The sequence below is a fragment of the Pinus tabuliformis genome, chromosome 4_1 (assembly GCF_031772625.1).
Source record: "Pinus tabuliformis cultivar Carrire ecotype Pingquan chromosome 4_1, CPIR1, whole genome shotgun sequence".
In the NCBI taxonomy this organism is placed as follows: domain Eukaryota; kingdom Viridiplantae; phylum Streptophyta; class Pinopsida; order Pinales; family Pinaceae; genus Pinus; species Pinus tabuliformis.
The window spans coordinates 802,869,840-802,894,070 of record NC_142303.1 but is presented as its reverse complement, the minus strand read 5'-3'; positions in this window follow the sequence as shown (position 1 = coordinate 802,894,070).

Below are 24,231 nucleotides of genomic sequence, written 5' to 3'. Positions count from 1 at the left end.
CAGTTGTACACAACCTTCCTTGTTTCTGGGTTCCAAAGCTTATAACCTTTTAAACCATCCTTATACCCAATAAAGATGCACCTTTCAGATTTACTATCCAACTTTGTTCTTTTCATAAACATGTACATATGAATCACATCCAAATACACTCAGATGTGAAAGAGAAGGTTTCTTGCTAGTCCATACCTCTTATGCAGTCTTATCCTCCAAAGTTGATGAAGATGATCTGTTGAACAGGTAACATGCAGTCTCCACTACCTCTGCCCAGAATTCCTGTCCTAACCTGACACCATTGAGCATGCTTCTTTCCTTTTCCATCAATGTCCTGTTCATTCCTTCTACAACTCCACTTTTCTGAGGTGTGTATGGAGTAGTATTTTGTCGTGCTATACCACACTTCTTATAGAGCTCTTCAAATTTCTTATTACAAAACTCTCCACCATTATCTATCCTCAACACCTTTATCTTCTTCTCTGTCTAGTTTTCCACCAGAGCCTTAAATTCTTTCAACCTGTCAAAAACTTTAGATTTCTTCTTGGGGAAATATATCCATGTATTCCTTGAGAAGTCATCTATAAATCATACATAGTACACAAACTTACCCTGTGATGGAACCGACACAGGTCCAAACACATCACTATGCACAAGCTCTAATACTTGTTGCACCTTCTTAGCACCAGAGGGGAAACTCACTTGATTCAATTCCCATATACACAATTTTCGAAGAAATCAAAATCCAAAGAGAAATTAGACATACATTCCACAATACCATTACCATGAAGTATTCGAAGGCCCTTCTCTCCAATATGTCCAAGCCTTTGATGCCATAGCATGGTCTTTTCTCCATAGACCACTAGATTTTTTGCTCCACTTTCAAGAACCACAAAACTGTTGCACCCATCAATAATAGTTCTACCCTGAAGCTTGTACAGTGTTCCAATCTGAACTTCCCACATCAATACTAGTGCTCCCCAAACCATCTTGTAGGTATCTTTCTCGAACAATGCTTTTACACATGCATCATCCAGCTTGCTTATAGAAATAAGATTTATGGCCAATGCAGGAATATGAAGAACACCTGGAAGTGTTCTAATCCTTCCACCTTGCAACTTCAACTTGACTTTTCTACGACAAACGATTCTAGCCTTCCTGTCATCCCTAAGAAGACATCACCACCATCATATTTCTCATACTTGCAGAACCACTCCCCATGGGGAGTGAATGAAAGGATGCACCTGAGGCAATCAACCATGCCTCATAATCTACATGTGTACTTGAAGAAGAAGCCATGTACACATCCCCACCTTCATCTGAGGTGGTTTTCTCCTTTGTATAAGGAGCATCACCAGATCCCTTTCCTTTCTTAGGAGATTTAGATTTACAGTCCCTTTTGAAGTGCCCTTCCTTTCCGCATTTCCAGCACACCTTTAGAGTTTTTCCTGGATATTTAGATCTCCCACTCGAGGAATTATTTTTTTTTTGTTCCGGGACCATTCTCGTACAAACAAGGCATCACCATTCTATCCCTCCATATTTTTCCATCTCATCTCCTCCGACAGTAAGGATGAGACTATTTCATCAAACTGCAAGACAGTTGCATTGCTACCTATTGCAACAACCAGATTATCTCACGAATTTGGTAGAGAACACAACAAGCTAATGCACTTAACTTCATCTAAAATTTTAATATCAAAAGATAATAACTGGCTTACCACATTATTAAAGGTGTTCAGATGATCTGTCACCGAGTCTCCACCTTTCATCCTCAGGTTATACATCTTTTTCTGTAGGAACAATTTATTCACCAAAGACTTAGATTGGTACAAAGTCCCTAACTTGTCCCACAAAGCCTTCGTCAAAGCTTCTCTTGATACATTCAGCAATAATGAATCTGAGACACACAATCGTATTGTGCTCTTTGCCTACTGATCAAACTTCACCTAGTCTTCATCTATCATTGTCATTGGTTTAATACTCGGTTATACCACAATCCACTGGTCTTTATCCACTAGAAGATCCTCTATCTTGAGTTTCCACAAATCAAAATCTGACCATTAAATTTCTCGATATCTATCTTTCCACTACTCACCATCTTCTTTCACCACAAGAATGGATCCCACAGATCTCCCATTGGAAAGGGTCTACCACAGGCCCGAGCAAAACCCCTCAGTAGTAAAGGTGTCCCCTTGAAGCCAAAACAACTCTTATACCAAATGTAGGTTTTAACCTCGTACAAAAATTACCTACATATGAATTCTAAAAAGTGGAAAATAAACAATGGAAAGAGCATAAAACATAAGATAAATATACACTGAGATTTTTCCTGGGATCCAAAAACCAAGACTACCAGATTGGTTTTTCATTATATTCCTTTCAATGTTACAATAGATATATATACATGTCGAAGCATCCATAAACCCCAATCCATTAAACCTAGATTAGAACATAACCGTAGTTCCATTGACCGAATCTACAAAATACCATGGACAGAAAACCATCATGCCCAAAACCATGTGTGAAATTCATGCAAAAGAACATAGGTAGGTCTTCCCACCTAATATAGTGTCCAAAAAAATTCTCGCGGCGCTGCCTCAAATCCCCCGTGCAGGGGGGCTACTACCCCCTTGCTACACTCGACACAATGTACAAGGAAAGCTACCACTCCTGCTAATCTGGATTTAAACAAGAACACAAAAAATTACAGAAATAACCATAAATATAGAGATACATTAGAAATAGCACTTCATTTCATTAATGTAAAATACTGAAATATGCTTACAAACAGAAATGGAAATAAACTAGCTCGGGCGATGGTAGCTTATCTCTGAGGAGAGATGTGGCGGCTACATGCATCTGAACTATTTTAGAATGAGGCTCCAAGGCCTATTTATTGTTGAGAAATAATGGAAAACCTTAAACATCAAAAACCCTAACCCTAGGAGATGAAGCGCCAAACTATGGGCCCCATTTTGGGTAAGTTGGTACATCAACTTCCTGGGGTCGTAACTTTGGCATACGATCTCCGTTTGATGTGCACAATACCTCGTTAGAAAGATCTATCTGAGGAATAAAACTTTGGGATTGAGTTCCTCCACTAGATGAGGAAACTTTTGCTAAAATTGGTCCCTGTTGAGCCACTTCCCTGGTCAAGGAGTTGCCCTGCTTTGACAACTCTATAGAGTTGGATCTTTTGCTGGTGAGTGTGCTTGATCTGCGTGTCCATGACCCGATCAGTTGCAGCTTGTTCCATGTAATCTAGATTTAACTCTATTGGTGTGAGTTGTTCGGCAATGTCGGATGTGTCTAGTAATGGTCGAAAGTATGGCCGAAGGCGATCCACATTGAACACTGGATGCGGGCCAAGGAATGGGGGAATGCTGAGCTCAAATGCATTGTCTCCCATAGCCTTGGTAATGGTGTAAGGACCATATCAGAGTGGTCTGAGTTTCCGATATGCTTTGGTAAGGCGTTCCTTTTGCAAATGCAACCAGACTTTGTCGCCCACCTAAAACTTGTGTGGTACCCGATGTTGATCATGTCGCTGCTTGTACTTGGCATTTGATTTCTCCATAATGTCATGGACCTGTTGGCGGATATGTTGGATGTTCTCAATGAAGTTTTTTGCCTTATCTGTTTCGGACTGGACATGAGCCGAATCTGCCTGAGTAGCTACAAATGGCATGGCCACATCAATGGGACATAGGGGCTAGAATCCTAAGCTCACCTAAAAAGGGTTGTGGCTAGTCGAGCTATGGAGAGTCGGGTTATAACCATGTTGAACATAGGGGAGGCTCTCATCCCATGTGCATGGATGCTTTGAGTTTTACATGCATAGGATGTGTAGGATCATCGTGTTGACAACCTCTGTGTGGCAATCAGTTTGGGGATGTAAGGCTGTGGACTTATTGAGTTTGGTGTCTAGCATCGACCAGAGACTGGACCAAAATGTATTGAGGAACCTGTTGTCCCAATCTGAGATGATAGACTGTGGGATCCGAAAGTGTACCTACACTCGTTCAAAGAAGATTTTAGCAGTGGCTTCTGTTGTGATATTCTTCTTGCAGGTCGCCATAATGGCCATCTTTGAGAACCTATCGATGACCACAAAAACACAGTCATTTCCATGCTTAGTAGAAGGAAGGACCGACATGTAATCCATGGAGATGGATTCCCAAGGTCGACTAGGGGTAAAAAACGAAGTATAAAGGCCTTGCTTCTTGATGGTTGGTTTGGAAATGTCGCAAGAAGTGCAGGGTTTGATGTACTTCCCAACAACCTGTTGAAGATTCGACCAATAGAAATACTTCTACAATACTGCCATCATTTTCTTGACCTCAAAATGTCTAGCATCTCGACTGTAGTGTGATTCCCAAATCATCTTGGCACACTCGCTTGAAGGAACACAAAGGTGACCCAGGTGGCATAACTGGGCATCCTTGAGGTGAAAATATGGAACATGCTGACCCTCCATGAGTTTCTGGTATGTGTGGCCAAATTTTGGGTCGCTTTTGTAGAGAATTGGCTAACCAGAAGTCTTGTGCCCACAAGAGTTGAGCACGGTGGTTAACGCCATGATCGGTGGTTGACTGAGGAAATCTACAACATTATTGGTGATGCCCTTCTTATACTTGATATTCAAATGGAACTGTTGCAAGTATGTGGACCATTTCTGATGGCGATCATTCCGCAACTTCCCTTGCATCTGTATGAACTGCAGGGGCCGGTGGTTTGCATGGATGGCTGTTTCCTTCCCCAAAATGTAATGCTTCCATTGTCAGCATGCCTGCACAATGGAATACATCTCTTTGTCATAAGTGGGAGACTTCTGGACTGTGTTTGAAAGTGTCTCACTGTGATATGCCACTGGATGCTTGTGTTGAGTAAGGATTGCCACAAAAGCATAGTCAAAGGCATCTGTCTCAATCTCAGATGGTTGTTGCAAGTCTGGTAATGTGAGCACTGATGCCTAGCAGAGGTGATGTTTAAACTCTATGAATGCCTTCTGTTGAGATTTAGACCAAAATAATTTTGCTTTCGCTCCTCCCTTGGTGACTTCACCCGAGGGCTAAGTGATATGAGAAAATCACAACATGAACCTGTGGTAGAAGTTGGTAAGACCCAGAAAGCTGCAGAACTTTATTAGAGTGGTTGGAGATGGCTCATCACGAATGACTTGGATCTTGGCTAGATCCACATGCACCCCCTGTTAATCAATAATGTATCCAGATACCAAACTTGGTCATGCCAAAAGTGCATTTCTCCAAATTGGCACATAACTTGTGTTTCCGAAGTGTTTGGAGAACCTGTCAGATGTGATGGAGGTGCTCTTCCCAACTTTGGGTGAAGCTCAGGATGTCATCCAAGTATACCACTACAAATGAGTTGGTGAATGGGTGCATGATGTCATCCATTAGCCTCATGAAGGTTGTAGGAGTATTCGTCAACCCGAAAGGCATAACCAATCATTTGAAAAGGCCTTCCTTGGCTTTGAAGGTAGTCTTCCACACATCTGAGGGTTCGATTGGTACTTATTGATATCCTGACTTCAAATCAATCTTGCTGAAATATTTTGCCCCCTCATCAATCCGTGGGATCGGGTACATATTCCGGACTATGATCTTGTTCAGCGGATGATAGTTAATACAGAGTCTCCAAGTCCCATCCTTCTTCTGTACCAACACGATCGGGCTCCTATAGGGCGATGAACTTGGTCAGATGTGACCTTTCTGCAGTAGATCCTGAATCTGCCTCTTGATTTCATCGTTCTCTAGAATGGAGCGTTGATAGATTGGTCCATTAGGCAACAGAACACCTGGGGTCAGATCGATGGAGTGCTTGACTTGACAGTGCAGAGGAACCCCTATGGGGGAGGTGAAGATGTCCTCGTACTCCTCCATGACCTTGTCCATCTATATTTCTCGCGCGAAGGGGACCTGTCTGGAGGTTGTGGCCACCATCTTCTTCTTTCCTTGAGGGCGTATCATCTGGAAAAAAAAAATTCCCGATTTTGGAAATGAGCTTACTACATTGTTTTGGAGTAACCAAGGAGACGGTGGTAGGCGGTGCTACCTCTGATATCCTATACAACTTATTTCCCAAACTAAAAATAATAGCACGAGGCCTTGACTCATATAAATCACGTCGCTTCCACAAGTATGGTTGGCCTAATAATACATCACAAACATAAAGGGGAGAAACTTCACATAATACCTCATCCGTGAAGGGCTTGATGTTGTATGTAGGGCGACACTGCTGGCTCACACGAAGATCTTGTCCTTGGTGAAGCCACCTGATGGCATATGGTTGTGGATGTGTTGTGGTCACTAAGCCCAACCACTTCACGACCTCTGCCGAAATGAGGTTCTTTTGGTTCCCGCTATCGACAATGCATTGTAGCGGGGATCCCTTTACCCGCATATGAGAGTGGAAAAGGTGCTCCTCCTCCTCTGGATCTTCGGGTTCCTCCTTCTGGATCTTTGTTGTGGCAACAATAGCGTTGGGCTCTGCATCGATAATCTGCTTCCCTTTGTCATTCCCCTTATCGGGTTCTCACTCAGAGTTTGAACATGCATATGATTCTGAAGACTTTAGCTTAGCCACCAGTGATTGTTTGGCCCGACACTCACTTGTGTTGTGAGTGGAGCTCTTATGGAACTCACACCACTTTCCCGTGTCTTTCTTCAGCTTTGTTGTGTTGTTAATCAAGGGATAAAACAAGATCCAAAGAATGTATACCATAGGGACCAATAAACAGTCTATTTTCTAATCCTTGCTAGGCTCAGTAAAAACAACATTACTACTCCTTAAATCCTTCACATTCAATACAAATGTTGTACAACACAAGGTTCATGTTGTTGTCAATCAAGCAATAGTTATGATCAAGAATGCCACCAGATTCCTTCAATCTCATATAGTGATTAATGCACCAAACATAGGTGTACCAGCTGCAATGACTTATATCATTTTATTGATGTTGTCATGTCAAAATCAATGTGATACAATTAAGTCACCTTTAAGAAGAATCTCATTGCAATTTCTATACAAGGTTGTTTTTCCTATCATTACTCATTCTGACTAAAATAACTTTAGTGCTCACAAGGTGATAGTTCTGCTGAAAAGGAATATCACTAAAGATTGCATCCCACCTCTTAAGCAAAGACCATGCAACATCTTAGGTGGATTAAGACTGACTGATATGCAGGTGTGTTCGGAGTAGTTATTTGAGAAAAAGTTGCATCAGCCCCCCAATGGGCACAAAATCCCCAAAATCATCAATTTTAGAAATTCAATGGTTAATATGGTGGCATGTCAACTACCTACCAAGGTTTAGTTCTCTCAAAGGCATGAAGAAGCAGCTGGGAATAGGTGCAAGTTCTAACTTCTGGTTGATGTTGAAGAGTGTCCCCCTATTGTAGAAACTTAGCCAAATGGAAGTGCTTGCCTACAGATGTTCAATCCTTGAAGATTTCTCGAGTAAAATGTTTTTCTTGATTTTATTGCATCTAAAATAATTTGACAAATAGAAAAAACACAATTGTTTACTTCTGCTATGTTGACTACATTTTTCCCATCCATGTCTACTTTTTCCAAATCAGCTCCTGAAAATAACAATTCCTTGAATAATTCTTGGTGATTAGCCTTTACAGATAGCATAAGTGTAGTTTCTCCTATCTCAGTCATTGCATTCAAATCACATCCATGTGATATCATCTGCTTCAAAATAGTAAGACAACCCATTTTAGCTGCCATGTGTAGAGGACGGTATTGATGTCCATTCTTTATTTTTACACAAAACTCTGTATTAGCTCCAACATCCAAAATTATCTTGACTACCTACGTATTACGGCAAAGGATTGCATGACATTAGTGTTCTTTCCCAATGCTCACTATCAAGGGATAAGTGCTTCAACAGGAGTTTAAGATTAGTGCCATTGGCTTCACAGTATTCAAGATCACACCATGCTTCATTATATGGTTTAGCTAAACCTACCCCAACATGCAGCTCTTCACCTGAATTTACATCCCATGACCAAGCTCTGATGCTAACTTTACAATCTGTATTTACACCAGCCTACAGTTGGAGGAAAAAGTGTTAAGGGAACAAACAAAAACATGAACTTTGTTCACTTTTAATTTATGTATTAAAACCAGATATTGACCATTAGGATCTCTTCCAAACTGAACAAGAAGAAGGCTCCAACAAACAAATCACATGGAAAGTATTTAAAGTATTGAACCACTACAAGCACTCAACCATAATGATAATTTATAGTACTTCCTTCAAAAATAGGAAAATCCTTTGTGTTTAAAGTTCTTAAAGGGTATGGAAAATAATCTGCTAGCAATTTCTACCATTGAGCCCCAGGCACAACTCTAGAATTGGTAACTTATTTGTGATTTAGAAGCTTATATTATGATCTTAGGGGCTCAGAAATCCTAGATATCAAATATATGTAAACACAGTTATGGATAACCCTCATGGAAAGTCGTCTAGGGTTTCATGTTGGCTAGGGTTGAGTACAATAGTGTCCCGCTATCTGTGTGTTTATTCTTTTTGGGGAGTACATCTACCCTGGAGTGTCACAAATTGCACATAAAATACCTCCAACAAAAGTTTCACTACAAAAAAATTTCGGTTGACAATAGCAACAATTAGTGGTGTGCAGTCTATATTTTCATACAAAGCAGGTGACATGTTCACCACTACTCTGTGAAGACAAAAATGTACAACAATTTTTCTTTTAAAGGTACAATCTGGCACAAGGTGGTACTATCCTTGGTGTATGTTTCTGATCTAAGAATGATATCCTAGTGGTAAGTGTCCAATAGATGCTAGCCCTGGTCAACAATTTAACTACATCATGCTTGGGTAAAGCCATGATCTTCTGTCAAAAGGTAAGCTGATTTGAAAGAAAGCATAAGTAAAAAAGATGAATATTTGTGTCCAAGTTCCTCCTTGCAACGTGCACTGAACAGGACCTATCAGAACTATGGGATTATGCAACATGCATTGAACAGGACCTATCAGAACTATAGATGCTCCTACAAAGAATACCACATGGGATTTATTAGGCTATGAAGAAAGATGCAAATAGTGCTTCCTAAATAGGCCTTAATATAACATACATTGTAACACCATGTCCTATATGTGATTCCTAATTAGCCCTAATAGAATACAAAGTAACAACTTGTCATATGTGTGCTTCCTAGATCGTAGTCTCTCAATGTGAATGGAGTCCAACCTGTCCATACCTAGGGTGATAGTTCTGCTGAAAAGGAATATCACTAAAGACTGCATCCCACCTCTTAAGAAAAGACCATGCAACATCTTAGGTGAATTAAGACTGAATGATATGTAGGTGTCTTCAGAGTAGCTAATTGAGAAAAATATGCATCAGCCCCCCAATGGGTGCAAAATCCCTAAAATCATCAATTTTAGAAATTCAATGGTTAATATGGTGGCATGTCAACTACCTACCAAGGTTCAGGTATCTCAGACGCATGAAGAAGAAACTGGGACCAGGTGCAAGTTCTAACTTCTGGTTGATGTTGAAGAGTGTCCCCCTGTTGTAGAAACTTAGCCAAATGGAAGTGATTGCCTACAGATCTTCAATCATTGAAGATTGCTAGAGTAAATTGTTTCCCCTGATTTTATTGCAGTTGAAATAATTTGATGGATAGAAAAACATAATTGTTAACTTCTTCTATGTTGACTACATTTTTGTCATATGTGTGCTTCCTAGATCTTAGTCTCTCAATGTGCATGGAGTCCAACCCGTCCATACCTAGGGTGATAGTTCTGCTGAAAAGGAATAGCACTAAAGAATGTATCCCACCTCTTAAGAAAAGACCATGCAACATCTTAGGTGAATTAAGACTAACTAATATGTAGGTGTCCTTAGAGTAGCTATTTAAGAAAAAGTTGCATCAACACCCCAATGGGCACAAAATCCCCAAAATCATCAATTTTATAAATTCAATGGTTAATATGGTGGCATGTCAACTACCTACCAAGGTTCAGTTATCTCAGAGGCATGAAGAAGCAGTTGGGACCAGGTGCAAGTTCTAACTTCTGGTTGATGTTGAAGAGTGTCCCCCTGTTGTAGAAACTTATCCAAATGGAAATGCTTTCCTACAAATGTTCAATTATTAAAGATTTCTAGAGTAAATTGTTTTCCCTGATTTTATTGCATCTGAAATAATTTGACGGATAGAAAAAATTCAAATGTTTACTTCTGCTATGTTGACTACATTTTTCCCATCGATGTCTACTTTTGCCAAATCAGCTCCTGAAAAATAACAATTCCTTGAAGCATTCTTGGTGATTACCCTTTAGAGATAGCATAAATGCAATTTCTCCTATCTTAATCATTGCATTCAAATCACATCCATGTGATATCATCTGCTTCAAAATAGTAAGACAACCCATTTTAGCTACCATGTGTAGAGGACGGAATTGATGTCCATTATTTGTTTTTACACAAAACTCATCATTAGCTCCAACATCCAAAAGTATATTGACTGCCTGCATATTACTGCAAAGGATTGCATGACATTAGTGTTCTTCCCCGATGCTCACTATCAGGGGATAAGTGCTTCAACAACAGTTTAAGAATAGTGTCATTGGCTTCATAGTATTCAACAACACACCATGCTTCATTATATGGTTCAGCTAAACCTACCCCAACACGCAACTCTTCACCTAAATTTACATCCCATGAACAAGCTCCGATGCTAACTTTACAATTTGTATTTACACCGACTTGCAGTTGGAGGAAAACGTGTTAAGGGAACAAACAAAAGCATGAACTTTGTTCACTTTTAATTTATGTATTAAAACCAGATATTGAACATTGGGATCTCTTCCAAATTGAACAAGAATAAGGCTCAATCAAAAAAATCACATGGAAAGTATTTAAAGTATTGAACCACTACAAGCACTCAACCATAATGATAATTTATAGTACTTCCTTCAAAAATAGGAAAATCCTTTGTGTTTAAAGTTCTTAAAGGGTATGGAAAAGAATCTACTAGAAATTTCTACCGTTGAGCCCCAAGCACAACTCCAGAATTGGAAACTTATTTGTGATTTAGAAGCTTATATTATGATATTAGGGGCTCAAAATTACTAGATATCAGATATGTGTAAACATGGTTATGCATAGCCCTCATGGAAAGTCGTCAAGGATTTCATGTTGGATAGGGTTGAGTATAATAGTGTCCCTCTTTCTGTGTGTTTATTCAGTTTTGGGGAGTACATCTACCCTGGAGTGTCAAAAATTGCATATAAAATACCTCCAACAAAATTTTCACTACATAAACTTGTCGGCTGACAATAGCAACAATTAGTGGTGTGCAGTCTATATTTCCATACAAGCTTGGCTGAACGCAACAACATCCATCCTCTTCCATGAGTTTGCATCCACTCCACTCTGTAAACACCCCAAGAAATCAAACACAAATGTCAAACATTTCAAATCTCAATATGAAATGATAGACTTCATTTTTATAATCTCAGTCAATACTTCGATCACAAACAACTTAAAAGATATTTGAAAACTTAAAAAGATTTCTATCACGGAGAAAATTTCATAGAAATATTATTTATGGTTTAATACACATAATGAGAGATCATCAAGCACTTGATATGAAACATGCCTTAATTAAGGTTGCAACAATCTTAACAAATCCTAGACAACATGCATGATCCAATGAATGCACTGAAGCTCCTGGCCTGATCATTTCAGAGTTGATTAATAACTCAACAACTTTATTCAAAGCATAGAGGCATGCTTCCAATAGAGCATCCTCACAAGCTAGTTGAGATGCCTTGACCTTTGGAATAATACCTAATACTTCATGATGAACTTCACGAGTGATTGTTGTAGTTGCATAACCTCTAAATAACTTCTGGTTGACATCCGCACCAGCTAACTGAAAAATAAAAGGACAAAATATCAGTTATTTTTCATTGTCATATTTTACAAGGATATGCTCACTTTCTATAGAATAATGGTACATGAATAACTCCTCGGATACCCCAGGTGTCTGGTACATCTGCAATATACCATGTTTCACAATGTTAATTCTTTCAAACAGAGTTGAGTTACATAGTAAACAATACTTGTGGGTGGCCTCATGTGAAATTAGATGCAAACTTACATTCGATCCAACCTAGCTGATTTGATAAACAAGCATTCCCAATGTAAACTTTGTGGCTTTCCACCACTCTGAAGATGCCTTCTCCTTCTAGCATGTCAAAATCCTTAACCTCTGTTGATGGCTCTAGGCCTTTCTGTCGATAGTACAATACAATTGCAATGGACATGGGATGACTTGATCCACTTTCAAGGCTTACTATCCTACAACATTCATTCAATACTTCAAAGTTGATTAAGGTTTCTAGTGGAAAATTTATTACAAAAACAATTGCAGAGAAATAATATTCCATGGTTAGTTTTCTTAATCAAATTCCCCTGAAATAATGACTTACCAAGATATCCATTTCTGCTCATCAATGGTTTCGGACTCAACAAACTTTACATCTACCACCCTGAATATTCCTTTTGTGAGTGTTCCAGTTTTATCAAACGCTATCACCTTAAGCCTCCCTAGGGCTTCCAGATACCTCCCAACTTTGATGAGGAGGCATGTTTTAGTAGCATGGGCTAATCCACAAGCTATGGCCACTAGAGTTGAGATAACCAATGCACATGGGCAAGCAGTCACCAGAACAACTAAGGCTTTGTAAACCCATTTGCGAAATCCAAGCGAGTGGTCAATCAAAGGTGCCAATGTCATCGTTATAGCTGCCACATGATATAAAATGGAATCAGATGTTTTCTAACTCCATGCAGATTGATGAAAGGAATTTCAAAAACATTACTGCATACAAACCTCATATGGACTGGGGAAAGTGAAACCCCCTGAAAGGGATAATGCCCCATGGGCCCTCCTTCCTCTAAAACAAATTTTTTAATTGCTTCTTCATATGTAAAATAGGAGGTAGGAAAATTATTGTTACCTGGGACCAGAGGCCGAGACCATTGAACATAATACTTACTTTTGGCATGTATTTTAAGAGCGTTTGCATAGTGGCCTCAATCAACGTCTCCACGGATGGAGATCTAACCTCTTGCATGTCCCCCACATGGTAGACTATACATGCATTCCAATGCAAAAAAGCCCCATTCCCTCCTTCGAGCAAGGTGCCAAAAAACGAAATGGCCTAAGCCGTAGTAACTAGATGTAGTAAGAAAGTTGTGGGTATCTGGTGAGCTCCAGTATTGCAGCAATAATGCTACAACTCCTGGGACTCCCTTCCTTACTTTATCAACCCGGTAGTTCGTAACAAACTTAGAAGCGATGGTGCTGTATGCACAAGTACTAGCTCTTGCCGCAACTGTCACTTGGTCAGCTAGCACAAGTCCGCCAGGGGCTCAAGCCAACTTCTATGAGCTCTGAGAAGAAGCTTTTTAACCGATGGATGAAAGCTACTCTAAAGAAGGCTGATCTACTTGCAGAAAGGCAGTGAAAAGCTAAAAGAAAACGCAAACCCTAGCAAACCCTAATTCTACCAGCTAACCCTACTGATGCTAGGAAGAGGATGCAAGCTACTGAAGGAAATGCCATTGACTCCTAGGAAGGTAAACACATGTATCTAAGCTACTTCTACAATAACATCTGAAAGAAACATCTTTTTGTATTTTTGAATATGTTGCCAGAGTTATTATGCATATGATTTGACTTTTTTTGGCTGTGCAGAGGTTGATGGGCAAGAGGAAATGCTTGGAGGAGGTCAAGAAGGTTCAGAGAGGGCCTAAGGGGTCCCTAACACCCTTCCCTAGAGTTTCACCGAGTTTGGCTATCAAGAAACCTCATTCATGAGCCTCTACAAGAAGTCTGTAGGGGTTCTACAGGATGTCTGCGATTTTCTACAGGATATATGGAATTTTCTACAGGATGTATGGAATTTTCTACAGGATGTTCAGAAATGAGGTTTTTGGTGGATGAATGGAGAGGGAAAGGTGAAGGAGTGAGTGTGGAGGTAGGTTGAGGGTTGGAGATGGTCTAGAACTCGGTGGATGGAGTTGTGGACAGGTGTGAATGGCTGTATTTGGTTCAAAGAAGACTAAAGCAATGTTACACACAAAACTAGGGTTATGGGAGCAAATGGCGAACAGGAGGCAAGGATTCTAAGCAAAGGGTGGTGTTATAGACATTTTTGTGCCTTACAGCATTGAGCATGAAATGTCCATAATCAAGGGATCCAAAGTCCCTAAACATGTTGTTCCTACCCCTAGAGGAACAAGGCCAACAAACCACAGCAATTCACAGAAGTTCTCCACCTGAAAACACTCAAAAACAAGCCAATTCTGGATCATGTCAACTGCTCCACTGAGCATCTGTGCTGAATGTCAACTGCTCCACTGTCTACCTGCATTGAATGTCAACTGCAACAAAGGCTACCTGCGCTGAGCGTAACTGGACAAGTGGCAGGCTCATTTCTCAATGTGTCAATGCCCAGGAAGCTTCCAAAATGACACTTGCATCAAGGAATTCGACTGGTGATGAGTAAGAGGTTCCAAATCTCCAAGTGGAAGTAAGAACCTCCAAGTGGACTCAAGAACTGAGAGAGGGAGAGGACACTAGTCAGTTTCATACCAGCCTCAAGCTGACTCATCCTCTCTCCAAAAGATCTATATATAGATCTCTCCTCCATGGGAAGAGGAGGCTGGAATTTTGTTATTGCAAAGAATTGTTGTTGGTTTGAGACTGGAATCATTGGGTGCTTAATGCTTTGAAGGGAGGTGAAGATAGGAATTCCATTCTGCTGGGAAGGAGATGCTGGATTGGAGCCCTCTGGGTTGTATCTCTTCCTGAACCTTGTTATTTATCAATAAAGCTATCTTGGTTTTCTCCTATATACTGATGTATCTTTGATGTATGATTGCATTAGTGTATTTGATTTACTTCTAATCCTGAATCGTTTATGAATATGAATATCTACCTTTGTGTTATGTTCTTCTCTTGTCTCAAGTAGCTGTTCTCTTGTCGCAAGTAGCTGTTCTCTTGTGATCTTGCAGGAAGGCAAGTAGCTGTTCTCTTGTGGTTTTGCGAGGAGGCAAGTAGCTGTGAACATCCAAAGGAGAAGAGGATCTAGATCGAGGGACAAACGGAAGACACCGGTAAGTCCATTGATCTCTCTTCTTTCCCATTTCATAAAGGAAGAAACCAGAATAGCTGTCTCTGTTTGTTGCTAAGGCACTGTCACACCTTAGGTGGATAGGATCGTCCTGCATAGGCATTTTTCCCCACAACAAATTGGCGACTCCACTGGGGAGATTTGTTTTAGTCATTTTATTTGTGTTTACATCATTGTTTACCTCATAGACTTAACAACAACAATCGAACTGCTTCTGCAAAGTAGACTGTTGCTGCCTTGATCCTTCACTGGATTTTGTCTATGATCTGAACAATGGACTCACAAATGACTTGATGATCCTTTGTGATAGATCTTAGTACCCTCTCAAAGCATCCCTCTAATTATACCTTGCTTGTGTTTCTGATTTGGCCTGAAACAGTTGATTTTTGAGCATTTTGTGACCCAGAACCCAGGGGAAACGAGAGTTTCTCCTTCAGCGCAACTGCTGTGAAGGCAGTATGCATTTCAACGCAGGTCCCGTGAAGGCTACCTGCGTTGAATGTCAAACCCACAGTGTTGGACTTGCGCTGAACCAGTTTAGCCTTGTGCAGCTGGGGTTCTCTGTTGTCTGTTGCCCTGTTTTGATCTCTGTTTTTTGCAGCCTTTAACCAGCATAGGTACCAGTCTGATAACTCCTTTTCTTTGCTTAGATTCCGCCTCCTTTTGTACAAAAGACTGTAAGTGTTTTTATGTGTTTTTACGTCATTTACAGTTTTCCTTTGCATGAGTGAAATAATCATCCTGTAGCCCTTAATTCAGATCTGATTGACTGTGATCTTAAGAGATAGTTCATTGGCTGTTTACAGTTGATTATACATTTGCTTTTGCTTATTGGTTTGAGTTTGTCTCTTTTAAGTGTCGAAACAAGTATTCATTTCGAAAGTCGCAAAGTGTTGTAATCTCTTCTACCCTTGTTGATTTCGAAAAAAGAAAACTTGTTTGTATCTGTCATTTAAAAGCAAATTCAAAGTTGTACAAAAAGCTTTCTTTGTAGGCATCAATACTAAGAAAGCGGAAAACAAACACCTGCATTGTGCATTTGCATTTTGATAAGTTTGCGTGCTTGATTTAGGAAGAGTGCATTAGAGTGTGCTGATTGCTCTTTGAGAAAAGATGGTGTCTTTCTTTTCCCTTAGTAGCTAGGATTTTCAAAGTTGAAAAGATATAAAGCTTGTTTATCATCTTTAGACTGCATTTAGGAATTTGTATCATACATCCCGTGGTGAACCTTGAAAGGCAAACTTCTAAAAAGATCAACTTAAAATAAACTTAATGAACCTAACAACGCTTTGCAACATAACGCACAACATAGAGGTCTAGGCTAGAGACGTGTTCCGACGTCGTTAAGCCTAGTGACTGTCGATCTCGTAGAAGGTGGGTGATTCCTCCTGAGGGACGATAGCGCTAGTACGGATTGTGCTCCCACGTACCGTCGCGTATATATTGGGAGACCCGTATAGGCATATATCCTTTATCCTTAGGAAACCGCGTCGGCCGCCCTACTGATCGCAATGCAGTGAACACAGCATTCACGAAGATCGACCGCCCGTACCTTAAAAAGTATTCTGCGGTTTTGCAAAAGGTTTGGCACACCCTCTGCCTAGATCTCTAGAGCAGTTTCTTTTGGCCTTTTTCAGACTCTATAACAGAAAAAGTCCATCCGAGCATTTGTCACTTCGGGCTCGTTAAAACATCGAAGGAGACTAGAGTCATCTTTAGCTTTTTCTCGACTCTTTAAAAGTGAAAAAGTAAGTTGTGTCTAAAGTGTCGTTAACAATTTATTTTAAACGGAACAATCACCCATTATTCCCGCATTGATCTTTAGGTTGAAGAGATGGAGCACACCAACCAAGGAATTCCCCTTGGTGGAAATCCTAGTCCCTTCTCCTCTTGGGGAGATGTTGGTGTGCCCCACATGGCCACATTGTCACTTCCAGGATTGACAATTGGCCTACCAGTCTGGCTCTTTTCAACCAATGTCATTCAGAATACCACAATTCCTGAACAGTCGAGTCAACAGTTAGACCAGACAAGAGTTACCCACCAGCCTTCAACTTCATCTTCCTCTCCTCCTTCCTCTTCGCTTGACGGAACCGGTAAATCAAAAAACCGAGTTCCTAAGGAGAAGAAGGAGAAGAAGAAGAAAGAGAAGAAGAAGAAGGAGCCAAAGGCGTCTGGGGGCAAACAAGTGTCATCTGACAAGAATCCACACACAGCACTCGTAAGGCCTAAATCGCCATGCGTCATATGTAAGGGAGACCACTTCCACCGAGATTGTCCCTGTATCCCTCGGATACTAAGAGACTGGTCCCCCCGTTTGCACAATTTGGTAGCATCGACCTCTGATAACCATGTCGACTGCTCACCGTCAACTAGTGGGAGTGAAGCCCCAGGATAGAGTGGGAAAGCTAAATTTCCCTGCAGACTGTGTGAAGGCGATCACGCCATCCACCGTTGTCCCTTCTTAGACGAGGCAAAAAGAGTTCTGGAAGATCGCCCGATTTTACGAGCGCATCTTCCTCCTGGATATCAAAAACTCTTGCCAAGTCCCTCGCTAGTTGAAAACCCGGCTGACCCGCCCAGGTGGTCAGCCGAAGCACCTGTCATTGAAGATGAACCGTCTGAATCCATACCTGACGAAAGTCTAAAGGTTGAAACGGCAGTTGACCCGGTTTTGCCTTCAGAGGCTCTATCTTCGAATGACATCATCACAGAGGAGAATAAAGACGACACCGTCCAAATTCTCTTCATCAGCACTGACTCTGATGATCAAGGGGGCAATGCCACCATTCCTTTATTGCAGGAAGGAAGTTCATCAGAGCGATATCCGGCCGTATATTCGGTCCCACCACCAAGCAACCTGGTTGTGTCCTTTGACTGGAACCAACTAGGCAGACCCCGCTTGCCAGCTAGCATACCATTCAGAATTATTGTCCAAATATACAGAATGGTAATGGCTGGTACAGTTATTGATGAAGGGGCATCTGTGAGTATCCTTTCCTCTATTGCTTGGAAAGCGCTTGGTTCGCCAGCGCTTTTGCCTGAAATGAGAAATCTATCAGGCTTTGATAAGGGAACCAGTCGCCCTTTAGGGATCCTCCCCAATGTGCCCATAACATTGAAAGGGAAGACCGTTCAAATGAACGTGATGGTCGTTCAAGGACCCTTGGATTATAACCTACTCCTTGGACGAGACTACATATATTGCATGGGAGCCATCGTCTCATCACTCTTTAGAGTAATGTGTTTTCTGCATGAAGGAAGAATGGTCAAGCTCGTGGACCAACTTTCATTCCCTGGATCACGCATAGCAAATAGTCATGTGCCATCCCTAAATGGTCTATTCACGCAAGAAGTGTCTCAACCCACGGTCCGTCCTCCTGATGAGCGCGAGTAATCCAGGAGGATATGATTGGAACCCAGGGAGCATGCGTCCTGGTCTGCTTCGGCAGAAAACTTTGGGTATAGGGTAGGTTTCCGCGGGAGAATATGACTAGTCCGTACCCCGTCCGGTAGGGAAGAGGGGTTGTTCTGGAATAAGATTCTTTTGTCAAAGTTATGTGAGTTGACAGACGGAGTCTCTCACCGTTGTCTATTTCGGTAGACATCGCTGAAGAAGTGTTTTGTTTGAAAGATTAACGAGACAATCTTTGGGTAACCTGAAAGAGGTAGGCCTTTCCTGGTAGAACAAATGTTTTATCTGCAGATTGAGGGGTAACCTTGAAATTGTGCTTTATACCTGGGGGCATGCAAACCTTTTGGAGTGCAAGCAAGGGGCGACTATTTATTTTTTAAACTTTTAGGACCTCTAACCCTTTAAACTCGTAGGATTAGTCGTTTTTGAACTTGCATAAAGAAAGGATGCGGGGCAAAGCTTACGTGAGATGAAGCTCCATAAAAAATAGCATCTCCAATGAGACACTCTTATCATATGACTGGTATAATCGAGCAGTTTTAACGCGGAATTTATGCTCGTTAAAAAATAGAAAAGCGATGTCGAGCAGTTTTAACGCAGAATTTATGCTCGTTAAAAAATAGAAAAGCGATGTCGAGCAGTTTTAACGCGGAATTTATGCTCGTTAAAAAATATAAAAGCGATATCGAGCAGTGTTTTGGCGCATTCAAGCTCGTTAAAAAATGAACCCATCCCGGTAAATAACCATTGTGTATGTAACCTTATCTGCCATAAAAGCCTTGGTCGTGTTCGCACCATCACCTCCACTTTTCATTTGGCCGATCGTTCACCTCCATCTGATTGTTTACCCATTTTGAGGAACAGCTGCGAAGAGTGATTTCACCTAGCCATCCTTGTGACACTGCCGTGATTGGAGAATTCCAACCTGTACCTGGAATCAGCTGCTAACCCTGTTTATCACTCGTTCCTCAAAAGACGAGTCTTCTTTAAGCTCTTTTCAACTGACTCGTAAAATATGAAAAGATTGCCGAGTTTTGGCCTTCCAGCTCGTTAAAGCGACCGGAAGTGCTATCCCTCCTCTAGATTTTAATCTTTTTGGACCTGAGGGATTATTGCACAAAAAGATCGAGCGCTTGTTTTGTTCGGCTCGTTAAAACGATCGAAAACTCATCCCTTCTATATTGTTTTATACTTTTTCGGACTTAAGGGATTAGATGACGAAAAAGGAATTTTGGAGTTAACTTTACGTACCTTTTCAGACTCTCTAAAAATGAAAAGGGACCGAGTTGTCTTTGTCGTTAGACTCGTTAAAATCACTAAATAGCGACAAACTTGTCTTTAGACGAGAACGGGTTTCACTATCGCTAGGCTCGTTAAAACATAGCGATGGGCTTGCCCGAAGGGCAGGTTATAGAACAAGCATATGTTATCCTCCTCAAGCTTGACAAAAATAAAGAGGTACTGGTCAGCAATGACTGGGGAAAAATTGGGAGAAAACTAAAGAAAACTTTGATGGTAGCAAGTCGCTCTTGAACATGACACTTTTCCTCCGTACCACAATCGGGTTGGGTTGTTTCATTCACTGGTCACATCACCATGGTCTCGCCATACCATCCATAATTGGGGTAATGCTACCGATCCATCGCATCAGTGTCGCCACATGTTCAAGAGAAGTCGTTCAGAAAGAGTCAACCGGGTCCCATCCACTGCCATACATTATCCTTCATCCATTCATGACCGCCACCCTGAATCATATGTCACAGATCGTTTTCACCTCCATTAAAATCATTAGCTCCGTTCCGTGTCACTGATGTGGGATTCATTAAGGCCTTCCTTTGACGGATCGCTTCTTGTCGACATCAGCTCATTATCCAAGAAGTTGATCTAGGAACACCCCCTCAGTACTTTGAAGCTTGCATGCCTCAATGGCAAGTTTCTCACTTCCAGCGACAGGTATACATCAATGACCTTCGACCAGAAGATTTTGCGTGTTGTTCGACGCCATGTCCTTTATTCACACCACGTGAATTGTACTGCAGTACCTTGAGGGTCATTATCATTATCGGTGATTCCTCTCGCGCTTGTTAACGGTTTACATCATTGACCGGTAATCAAGTGATGTCTTTCCATGTTCGACTTCAGCGCAATTCTCACATGGATCGACTTGTACTTAGAGTGAAGATCGAACGAGCTTGAAGACCCCAGATCTAGTTTCATCCATCCGGGCTGCGATATATATTCAGGAAAAATAAAGACATTTGACATGTACATCATTGCAGCAGATAATCATCCTACTCAAAGGATGATAATTTCACCAAAATTATCAGTCTACCATTAGACGATTATCTGTGCTATGTACAAAAATGAATTTATAAAGCTGAGCATGGGAATGCCCGCCTCAGCTAGATCATGAAAGCAGTATGAATCATAATGTATTGTATTGTATCTTATTACAGGTCTCCTCCCAGCAAATGGATGAACTTCGGACCCTCCTGGATAAAGCATTTCACCCGATAAACGGCCTCATACTTTAGGGGGCAACTGTTATAGACATTTTTGTGCCTTACAGCATTGAGCATGAAATGTCCATAATCAAGGGATCCAAAGTCCCTAAACATGTTGTTCCTACCCCTAGAGGAACAAGGCCAACAAACCACAGCAATTCACAGAAGTTCTCCACTTGAAAACACTCAAAAACAAGCCAATTCTGGATCATGTCAACTGCTCCACTGAGCATCTGCGCTGAATGTCAATTGATCCACTGTCTACCTATGTTGAATGTCAACTGCAACAAAGGCTACCTGCGCTGAGCGTAACTGGACAAGTGGCAGGCTCATTTCTCAATGTGTCAATGCCCAGGAAGCTTCCAAAATGACACTTGCATCAAGGAATTCGACTGGTGATGAGTAAGAGGTTCCAAATCTCCAAGTGGAAGCAAGAACCTCCAAGTGGACTCAAGAACTGAGAGAGGGAGAGGACACTAGTCAGTTTCATACCAGCCTCAAGCTAACTCATCCTCTCTCCAAAAGATCTATATATAGATCTCTCCTCCATGGGAAGAGGAGGCTGGAATTTTGTTATTGCAAAGAATTGCTATTGGTTTGAGACTGGAATCATTGGGTGCTTAATGCTTTGAAGGGAGGTGAAGATAGGAATTCCATTCTGCTGGGAAGGAGATGCTGGATTGGAGCCCTCTGGGTTGTATCTCTTCCTGAACCTTGTTATTTATCAATAAAGCTATCTTGGTTTTCTCCTATATACTAATGTATCTTTGATGTATGATTGCATTAGTGTATTTGATTTACTTCTAATCCTGAATCGTTTATGAATATGAATATCTGCCTTTGTGTTATGTTCTTCTCTTGTCTCAAGTAGCTGTTCTCTTGTCGCAAGTAGCTGTTCTCTTGTGATCTTGCAGGAAGGCAAGTAGCTGTTCTCTTGTGGTTTTGCGAGGAGGCAAGTAGCTGTGAACATCCAAAGGAGAAGAGGATCTAGATTGAGGGACAAATGGAAGACACCGGTAAGTCCATTGATCTCTCTTCTTTCCCATTTCATAAAGGAAGAAACCAGAATAGCTGTCTCTGTTTGTTGCTAAGGCACTGTCACACCTTAGGTGGATAGGATCGTCCTGCATAGGCATTTTTCCCCACAACAGGTGGAGTGGATGGTGCTGATGGCAAATGAACAGATGAAGGAGTGGTACAGGTACTCTGCAAGGCATTTTTTCCAACTGATCCAACAAAGACCTATAAATTCGAAATCCTAATTACGATGACCTAAATCTGCTAACCGCCAATAAAGACAATGAACAGAAGTGTGACCTACAATGAAACCATGTATTTTAACTCATGCAACTAAGCAAACGAAAGTCTGAACTTGCAACCAACTTCTACACATGAAGATCAAACACTAGTGATTGCATGGCAAAGCAAACTCAGTGTTTTTGTGGGAAGCAAAGTTATCCTGATCCCAGCTCTAGATCCTACTGAAGGAAAGGTGAAACCATAAATGTTTGATGGCCTTTTTCTTGAAGCTTTTTCCTATTAACAACCTATCAGCAAAATTTGAGCATTCAAAAGTCTATCTAACCATTTACAGTGACCTAGTTAATCAACAAACTTTAACCTACTTAACAGAAATGTTTTTGCAAATGCATAAAGAACAACTAACAATACATAGAGGAGGCCTTAGCACTCGGGTTGGGCCCAACCCCAAGAGCTGCAGGCTACTATAAAGGACTCAGATCTGATACCAAGTAGAGTTGCTTATCATTATTCAAAAATAACCATCATAAGAAAGTTGTACAACAGTAGCTACAATAAATAGGCTGAGCAAAATGACAGCACTATAGTGCAAAAATAACAATAGTTCCAAAAGTAAACTATGAAGGCTGAGGCCTTCCTATTTGTACAATACGAAGGGGCTAGCATCCCTCCTAGATTCAAGGGACTCGGCTATCCCAACTGCTAGTGAACAGTCACTCCTCCAAAATCTGCTTGGTTGCCTTTAAAACTCGTTTTGGTGGCTTGTGGAGCTCAGTGTTGAGAGTGGAGATTTCGAGGAAGGCCATTTAATGCAAGAGACAACCTCCCTACGAATCCTCACCTCAAGCTTGGCTGTCAGCTGACCCATGATTGCTTGGTTTTGCTCCAAAATTTGTCCAAAAATCCTGAAATAACCACGTATTAGCCTCCTAGGTAGAGTGACCACCCTTATTCGTTCAAATAACATAAACATACTAGGAAAACATGCATAATCTATGAAAAATGGAGGATTGAACAAGGATAATTAGGCAAAATGAGCCCAATAGGTTACCCAATTTGGGGGCTCATCATCACCCCCCTGCTGAATCGGTTGCTCATCCTCTGAGCAACTAGTCCAGCTCATCATCCTTTATGGCTTTGATCGCCTCCCTCATGTCCCAAGCCTCTGCTGTGATATCCTCTTCCCGGTTGTGGAATCCTGCCTTGCTCTCCACTTCCTCCCATTGTCTACTTTCCTCCTCTTCCTTCACTCCTTCTAGCAATCCGAGAAGTAAAGGAGGACTGAAAGCCAATCTAATTGGCCTGCAAGTTCTGGATCAACTATTTGTAGAGAGGTACCCTTGCCAAGGCCTCCCTCATCCTAGTGGGAGAGTGTATTCCCTTATCTTCAAGCTATGAGGCAGTGTGTTCCACCGCCTTGTGTAGGCATGCATACAATTTTCTCCCAATAGTCTCTCCATGTCCTCAAAATGGGCAATGGCTTGAGCCTGTTGCTCAATGTATTCTGGTAGATCCTAAGGATCGTTGGCCAAGTGCTGGTGGGCGCTTATCACTGTTGATGGGTCATCTGGCTCTACTCTGATCATGAGAGGCTCACTGAGCTCTCTGCCTATGATACTACGGACTTCTGCTACCCTCTTCTCCTCATGGCTCATCCAACAGGCCATGGCCATAAGCTAGACATCCCCTATCACCGTGTTAGGATCCCATGCGTTCATGTCCAGAAGGGAAAAGTTGTGCAAGTAGAACTCTGCGAATTTGGCCCTATCCTCAGTGAACTGCTGCCACATAAAGCTGCAAACTGATGATAATTTTGGAAAGGGGTGATGCCCCTTTGAGCCAAGGTA